The sequence below is a fragment of the Ochlerotatus camptorhynchus genome, unplaced genomic scaffold (assembly GCF_037179485.1).
Source record: "Ochlerotatus camptorhynchus isolate MF236.1 unplaced genomic scaffold, CSIRO-AGI_Acam_v1.1 ptg000085l, whole genome shotgun sequence".
Lineage (NCBI taxonomy): Eukaryota > Metazoa > Arthropoda > Insecta > Diptera > Culicidae > Ochlerotatus > Ochlerotatus camptorhynchus.
The window spans coordinates 3,666,970-3,676,383 of record NW_027040575.1 but is presented as its reverse complement, the minus strand read 5'-3'; positions in this window follow the sequence as shown (position 1 = coordinate 3,676,383).

Sequence of the window (9,414 nt, the reverse complement as noted above, 5' to 3'; positions counted from 1 at the left end):
TCAAGGTGGGAGACCTAGTCTGGCGGCGATCATTCGTGCTGTCGTCGAAGGCAGATCAAATAAACAGCAAGCTCGAACCGAAATTCGTTCCAGCAGTCGTGAAGGAGATCCTGGGAACGAACTTGTACGTTTTGGAGGACGTTTTGAGCGGCAAGAAAGGAAGGTACCATGCGAAGGATATCAAGGCCGACTAAATCGGATTGTAACAGCTATGTCCACAGGCAATGCCTGTCAACGAAGAGCGAAAGACTCGAAAACACCGTCTAACGGGTGGAAGGACAACGTCCGTCAGGTGTGATGAGCAAAAACGTAATTAACTACCTCTCCACCTTGATAAGCACGATTTGATGAGTCTTTGATGATGTGCAATGCTACGGATCTTAGCGCAACCGCGCGAGCCGTTCACGATACGGGAGAAATCGTACCCTGACAGGCTGGAAAAGGACTGCAGGGAGTTGGTGCGTATCATCAGTCTGGCATGCATCCGATGGGGGTCTCGGTGACGCGGACTGAAGGGAGCCCAACCGGGCGGGCCGTTAGTCAGGGCGAAAGAAACTGACCATGTTCAAGCTTCGCGCTGACATGCCGTTGCCAGACGTGACAAACTGCGCAAACCACCAGGCTCCGCGGCCAACCGAAGTCGTTACAGCAAGACGGAGGAAGGAGAAGCCCAACCGGGCAGGCCGTTAGTCAGGGCGAGAGAAACTGACCATGTTTATGCTTCGCGCTGACATGCCGTTGCCAGACGTGACAAACTGTGCATATCATCAAGCTATGTCCGCAAAACAACTGCCAACCAGGAAGAGGAGACCTCACACCAAAACACACCAAGTGGTCAAGCCGTTCGCCGATCGGGACAAACCAGCTCATCACCAACTACAACCACTAACCACTGACAACAGAGCTATGAGCTACGCCAGCTACCAAGCAAGAAAACACAAAACCCGGCACAACACATCCAAGACTGGATTGGTGTTCACGTACTTCCTCAAGCGTGTCCAGTTAACTCGAATGCGTTCCCAAAGGTTAAAATCTCTGGGGATCGTCATGAAATTTCCATCCCAAAGCAACGCGATTCGGGGCGCGGTAAAACCCCTCACTCTGGGCTCATGACGATTTAGTCGCGGAAATGCAACTTTTCTCAGATGCACCGCATAAACCAATACAAACCATTTTAGTCCTTGTAAATATTAATATGTTAAGCCAATCATTAATATCTAAGCTTCTTTTCGTTTTGTGTGAGATTGAGCCTATTATTGCTATATCAATAGGCTAGAATCCGTTTGAATGTTCGCCGTAGTGGGCACGGATTTGTGGAAGCTTGGACAAGGACAAGGTCAGAGACGATTTCGAAGGTCGAAGTAGTTCTGCCAGAAGCAGCTGTCGGTTGTAAGCATTTAGATTAGGCAGTTCAGGTAGTGATGGGAGATTAAGATCTGGCAAGCAGCCGAGGCTTGCGTACGTTTTATGTTTCGATTTAGTTGAATTTTGTAACTTGAGGTCTGCTCAAGAGTTTTGTTGACCGTTGAAGTCTCTGACCAACATCCTGAGGGATGAGTTTTGAATTTTTTATGAATCGTTTGATCACCGATTCATAAACAATTCTTCCGCTACGGTAGAGTTGTGTTACGTTTTAGATTTGGGTTGTAATTTTTTCCTGTGTTTGGTAAAAACGAGTAATTTTACACAATTGCTGCTTAAACACATTCGAACGTGCATAAACAAAAGATGCTGCAGAGGTCACATCGCTTGACAAGGAACGAGCAACGCAAATTGTTTTGACGAATAATGATTCAGCATTGAGTCTGCTGACTGTGCTTCCGCACGCACACACACATCCACATCAGCCTGTACCGGATCCGTCGAACACAGCGAAAGGCAGAAGTGAAAAGATTCCCGTGCAAACAGCACGCAAAAGAGCGTGGGTCGGAAAAGAACCCGAAAATATTCGTTTCTTTGGTTGTCGCGAGTGCGAGTAGAGTGCGTGGTGAAAATTGTTCTTCGTCGGCGCGCGGGCTGCAATTTCGGCGGTGAGTGGTGCCAAAACGACCGCCTTTCGATCCGACGGATATCGGAAGATTGCGGCAGTGTCCAAAAGATCCGAAACGAAGAGATCTGCAAACGGCCCGCTTGGAAACGGCGCGGCAATCAAAAGATTCTCGCCACACAAAGCGTACATACCGGCAGCGAGAAGAGTACCATAACCACAGGTGCACGTGGAGAATTGACGACGATCAGCAGCACGAGATCCGATCGCACGGACAGCGCCCGGCCGCGGTGGATCGTGGCATCGAAAGACGAAGCCTTCAAAAGAAGGCTTTTGTTCCATACTTTCAGCACCTCATTGGATCGGATTGTCTCGTGATCGTGACACGTGGTCAGTGTCGAAGCCCGCATCACCTGCGGAACCCTCAGGCGAGGTTTATTCTCCTCGGAGTGCTTGCGACATCGAAGCGACGGGGCACGCCGCTAGCAACTAGTGGTCTCGACGGAAGCGACGTCCAACGTGGAGGGAAACGAACCCGCGAGCACTTACGTTGATATGATCGACGGTGTTTCGAGGAGTGAATCTCCACCCAGAGCGACGGCAGGAGCGCAGGTGTGTTGTGCGTGTGGAGCCGAACAGACGTGCGAATAGCAGCATCATCGAGACGGCGTTTGTGCGACGGTAAGGGTGCACCCGACCGGCAAAGTGAGTACTCATAAGAAGAAAAATTGACATAGTTGGAAAGATGATAGGAGGCACAAGGTTGCCGGAAAAGTACGAAGGATAGAGAGAGGAAGAAGAGGAAGTAGGAATCAGGAGTAGGAATGTGGGAGAATGGGTGCGAATGAATAAATGTTAAACTGTTATTCGACACTCTTTTGCTTTGGTTGGAGCAAATGCCGATTAGTGTTTGTGTTTTGTTGGCCCTACGGTAGTTCTGCTCTACCGCTACCGGGGAACTTGTAACAAGTTGCTAGTGAGATACACGCACTCTGAGGAAATGTTGAGATGACGATTTTCAGGCTAGATCAGTTTCTACTCAAGCGAATTATGAGAAATAGTCCAACGGAATTGGGTTCTTTAATATTGAAAAATATATCAGTTTTTATATATCATCTGAAAGAACTTCGTTTTCTGAGCACAGCGATATTTTTTTTCGAATCCACACACTTTCATAACGATTTTTAAATCAATATTTAAAGCAAAATAATAACATCACTGTTTGACACTAAACTGACAAACTGACAGCTCGCTCCCAAACAAAGTGACACCGAGGGGCGCTAATAAGTTGATTTTTGCAAATGTAATCATTCTTATTTAAAATAGTTCCAGTGCACCAAAATTGATGAAATTTTAGGTTTGGTTCCATTTCTAATGCAGATTACAGAAAACTTTTGATATTGTAAGCCTTGTAAGCCTAAATTTGCGAGATGAAGGACCAAGAATAAAAATAAGACTATGAACATGAAAAAAGAGAGAAATTGTTTAGTTTCTTAAAAAGAAATGTTTTAAAGGAAGAATAATTGAGTAGATATTCATTTCGAGACAAAGAAAAATGTTGAAGATCCTAAGTTATATGACATGGAAAACACTATAAGGGGGGTTATATCTGGAACATTATAAAAGGCAGCCCTAAGTTTGCACCTTTAGAATTGATAAAACGATCCATAACAAATTGAAAAACGTTCCATTAAAAACATCCAAATGATCCATAAAACATCGGAGAAAATCCCTAAAAAAGTGTGGATGATCCATAAAAAATATCAATATTATCAATATTTTATGTGAAATTTAGCAACACAATTGTAAAAATGTACCACTAAATTTCTAAATAATGAGCATTGGAATTGTACGAATTACCCATAAACATATTGCAATTGATCCATAAAACATTCAGCAATAAACCTTAAACTAAAGAAAGTGATCCATAAAAAATCAAGTTTGCACACTTAAAAACATAGGCATGATCCATAAATTAGACGTATATTATTCATGTTTAGGACACTATTTTTTAAATTTTGATCCATAAACCTTGAAAAATTGCTCCACTGCTTATCTACTTATATTTACTGTCCTGCCCGTGTATTTAAGGTAGATATGCGAAGCGACGGGCAAGCGTTTAGAATTAGCATCCAAAAAGAAGAATCTATAGTAATATTCTTAAGAAGCTTCCTATGGAAGCTTCATTTAGAAACTTTTTAAGAAGCTTATTCTAGACGCTCACTCATCGTTCTGCTCTTCTGACAAAAAAAAAACACGGGCAGAACAGTAAACCTGAGTAGCTACGCAGTAATGTAGCAATTTTCCAAGGTTTATTGATCAAATAAAAAAAAACATATGTGTATAGACCGAGGGGGGCGACTCTAGCTACGATGCAGGAAAAATTGTGTTTTATTTCGGCTAGCTGCGCACACGCTAAGTAGATAGAAAGAAGATTGATGACGATTCTGAAGATTTCCTGTTAAAAGATGAGGCCCGATGCAATAGATGCGAGAAATGAAAGAATATTTTTCGAAGATTGATTCGCTAGTGGTAGATCTGTTAAGCATCTAGAGTTGAGATTTGGATGTGTCGGGTGTCGACGGGGGCCCTCGATATAGACTATAATTGGAACACACCAAAATAAGCACGTCTACCAACAACTGGAACACCTACCCTAGGTATGATCCATAAAATTAACATTTATTGTTCATTTTTTCTTAAGAAGATTATTATAGAAGCTTCTTTTGGAAGCTAATTCTAGACGCTTGACCATCGCTCGCACATCTACCTAAAAACACGGCAGGACAGTAAATCTAAGTAGTTAAGCAGTAATGGAGCAATTTTCCATGGTTCATGAATCAAAATTAATAATACAGTGTCCAAAACGTGAATACCCTGTACCGCCAAACCCAGTGACAACCCTGTGGGAGATTCAGAGAGCTACGGTAACGGTCGCTGTCAGAAATGACAGACGTCAGGTTTGGTTCAACGGAACTGTGTTCACGGTCACAGTTCCGTTGAACCAAACCTTAAATAGGTCGGAGTATGAACGAGAAAAAAGAAGAAAAGAAGATACAATTCCAAACCATTTAGAAAACGTTTTACAGCTAAATTATTTTAATTGCCTAAATTTGTTAATATACATATCGTTTAATTAAATTGTAGTTATTTGTAGTGAACTAGCTACCAACAATCAATACGAAACTAACGATTTTAAATTGGCTCACTACTTGACTTGCCTATTGGTCCCAAGCAAATCGATTAACGTACCCCATTCTAGTCAAAATTCTAGTACTACACTATGTTTGTTTTGATTCGCTATGAAAGTTTGACAGATAAAATGAAGGGTTCGTGGATTTTCGCGTGTTTTATAGGGGTGCATCGATAAGCTTGGGACCGAAGATAGTACCAGAGCTTAGACAAAAAGTTGAGCACATTTCTTCGGGACCTTCTGTACTTAAAGCAACCTCTATGTAGCTACTGAAGTAGGTTAGTTGGAGGTGGAATTCGTGCAAATATTGAATTTAATAACCCTATATTTGCTTAATCTAGATACTACAATTTGATCCTAAAATCTGGTAACCTACAATTTGTTCCTAAACGCTATATACATGATTTACCCTAAGTAACTAGTAAGTAGCTCATTCTACATCGTTTGCGTGCTTAACTAAAATAATAATTGAATCCCTAAATGCTAAATCTAGCCAAATCTTTGTTGAAAGAGTGACGGAAGATAACTCTCGGTTTGCAAATCTCCCGCTCAACCTCCTATCGCTTTTCATGGAGGAATTTCTCTTGCTCCAGCGCTTTCTTATTTGCGCTTTTCTCCTGCAGCAACTGGTCTAGGGATTCTTCCAGGCTGACCTCATTGGTACTTCCTTTTCCAGATTCGGTTGCGGCATCACTCCTCGCTCTATTATTTCTGCTAGGTGGTTTCTTTGGGACAGACTTCTTGGTTCCTTTTGCCACCTTCAGCATATTTGTGCACTTAGAGCACGTCTACGGAACCTCCTTTACAGCTGTGGTCTTACCAGCACAACTATAATGGGTCCAGAAATCGCAGACATCACACTGGACCATATCATCTACGTGGCCGTGGCCTTCACAAAGCGTACAGTTTCTATCGCTGTTCTGTTCTTCACTCAACGGTGGTGTTGATCCCTCTGACATTTTGAAGTTATATCCGATGTTGTTCTTCAAGAATGTTCGGATTAATGAAAGCAACTTCCTCAGAGCAGTCTCGTTTTGGACAGCTTGAAGTTGAAAAAGGTTTTATTATAAGCATTAAGATTGGTTTTGATTTTATATTAGTTTAATAAAACCTATTTCAGCTTCAAGCTGTCTAAAACGAGACTGCTCTGAGGAAGTTGCTTTCATTAATACAAACATGGCTATATTTTTAAGTGCGCGAACATGATTTTCTATGGATCACTTTCTGTAGTTTAAGGTTCACTGCTGAATGTATTATGGATCAATTGCAATATGTTTATGGGTAATTCGTACAATTTCAATGCTCATTCCTTAAAAATTTAGCGGTACATTTTTACAATTGTGTTGCTAAATTTTACATTAAATATGGATCATATTGATATTTTTTATGGATCATTCACATTTTTTTAAGGATTTTCTCCGAAGTTTTATTGATCATTTTGATGTTTTTTATGGAACGTTTTCCAATATTTTATGGATCATTTATTGGTATTTATGTTCAAAAATATGTTTGCCATTATAAAAACATCAAAATTGTATGATTCAGACAAATAAATCGAGACCTTGAACAAACAATGTTACCTTCCGGAACTGGCATTTTTTTTATGATTCAATGATTCAATACAAAATCAGATTACAAATACATTATCGATAATTTAATTTCAAACTCACCACAAATTTGGAGAAATGTTAGATATGTTGAAATAACATTCATCTTAAACCACTCAGAAGATTAACAATATCACTTTAAGTTACTTCTTGATGACATATTCGATTTTAGTCATAATTAGATTTTCAGTTATACCATAATGAGCCATAATTTCTAAAACCGTCAACAATATTTGACATGGATATTTGAAATTATTCAGTAACATGATCTACAATGCAAAGTTGAATAATAAGTGACGTATTGAACATTACAGAACATAAAATCACTCTATTTGAACTTATAAGAAAAATAATCTTGTATGTGCATAAGACTGATGCATGATGATGATGAGAAAGTGATTCGCAGTCGAGCAATTCGACTGGTAAATAAATTTAAAAATGGGATGTGATCATATATTCGGACAGTATATAGTGTAATAGCAGGAGCATCGATTGACACTGATAGGCTGATAGCTCAACTTTGTTTACCTTTGTTACTTTCGACGTAATGAAAATTTGCCCTTGATATCATGTGACGATAGTTTCACAAAAATCCGTTGAACTTTCATAAAGCCGTCCCTTATAAAATTGTTATGGTTATTTTGTTTAACGACGTGTTCCGGGTATCATCCAAACCATTTGTGGAATAGTTCAATCATTTGGGTTATCATTCGTTTATTTTATTAGGGTTTGCATAAAATGTTAAAAAAAGACGTGGTGCATCAGTGTAACCATGAGCGGGAAAGAGTTAAGTGCAGACATAGGCTCTAAGTGGAATTTTGCACTTATGCGTATTGCAATCTTATAACTTTCACTGTTCATGTCGCTTATGGACAGCCCCTTAAAACCTTTACAATGTTCATTTAGATTCCTATCGGGATCCAGCTACGAATACATCAAGTTAGTATTTTAAAGAATTTAGTCGATGTCATGTTAGTATTTGTACATTAAAAAAAATACTTCGCTTGCAATCCATTAACAGAACCGCTGTCTTTTAAATGTACTCCTTTTAGCTATAGTATCTTAATTGACGTAATGGATTAAAGAAGTACAAAGTTAGTCCTCGTTTCTATAAAAAGTATAAACATTTTACTTACCTGCAACGTAATCGTATATAGCAAAATGCTTACTGCACACTTTTGCATTTGACGACGGTGTTTTTCCACTTCGTAATACTTTTTCCCATTCTTTGTACCTGTCCTTGTCCTTAGGAAAACTATGCAGATGGACATTATTTCCTGCTCGCAATCTACATCCAAAGACAGAACAGATGCGATTACTTCTAGGTTTAAACCAGTTCTCGAAATAGGAATGCTCTCTCAGGTGCCCGGGAACATCTTGCACTTCACGAACGCGCCGTCGAGGATATTTGACCAGACGCTTCACATGAAGGCTGGGTATAGCGTGCGGCCTCAGATAAAATGATTTAACTGAAAGATAATATTGATTAGCGATGGAATAAATAAACGCTTCTTCACGCGTTCTTGCCTGTGACGAAATCATCTAGCTCAAAATGCTTAGGACAAATTCTCAATCCAGCGGTGCTATCACCTTTCGTCATTTGAAGAGCTTTTTTCCATTGATGAAGCGGACGCAGATTTTTCCGAGAGGGAAACGGCAGAAGGGTCTTTAGCACTTTACTGTGGCATGATGAAATGCAGCAATAACCGTTCTGTTTGATGAACGGCGGTGAATCGGGTAAATTCCGTGACGGGGCTGCAGTGTCGATTACTTTGCGGCGCGTATCTACAATATAAACAGCATCATGATAAAAAACAACATTCGGTTAATCTCTGGTACAACTTACATGTAATAAAATCACTATCCCGGAAGTGATTTTTGCAAATTTTCTCCTTCTGTTCTCCGCTGAGGACGATGAAATTGCACCACTTATTGAACACTTTATTATTTTTTGCTGGAACGGTAAAGAACAGCGTCGAAGATCCGGGTCCACTACGGTTTTTGCATCCCGGAACAACACAATTATGCGGGTCATCCATATGAGACGATTTGAGCTGAAATAAAAATAATATTTTTACCATCAAACACATATATAAACGGGGGGAAATACATACCATGTTGAAGCCCACTACATTTCCTACGCGAATAAAGCAGTTTACCAAGTTAATGCATTTAAATTTAACAAAAAAAACTTTTGTGTTTGTTAGCAAATTGCTTCCCGGTTTGACAGCTTTTGGCGAACGATAGCTTTTCCAATTGGTTCAGCCCCATAACGCAAATCATTCAAAACGATGATGTAAATAATTCTATCGAACGTCATTTGCCGATGTGAGCTGACAAACGAGGTGGAAGCATATGCATCGCTATCAGAGCTGTTACGAACATTAGTAAAGGATGAAAACCAATGTTTGGCTATTTCGTGATGGAGGAGGTTTTCCCACCACGAAAATTTTTTGTACCCATAATGGAATGGCATATTATGGCTATTCAGTATGGAATTGTAGATAATCAAATTATAAATCTAATTAAGAGCACTTGCATGTCACACTATTCTTAAATGTTTGTCCTCTGAGTGCCGTATGTTTTAAAGCTAATTTTCAAACGAAAATCATCCTGTATTTGGATGA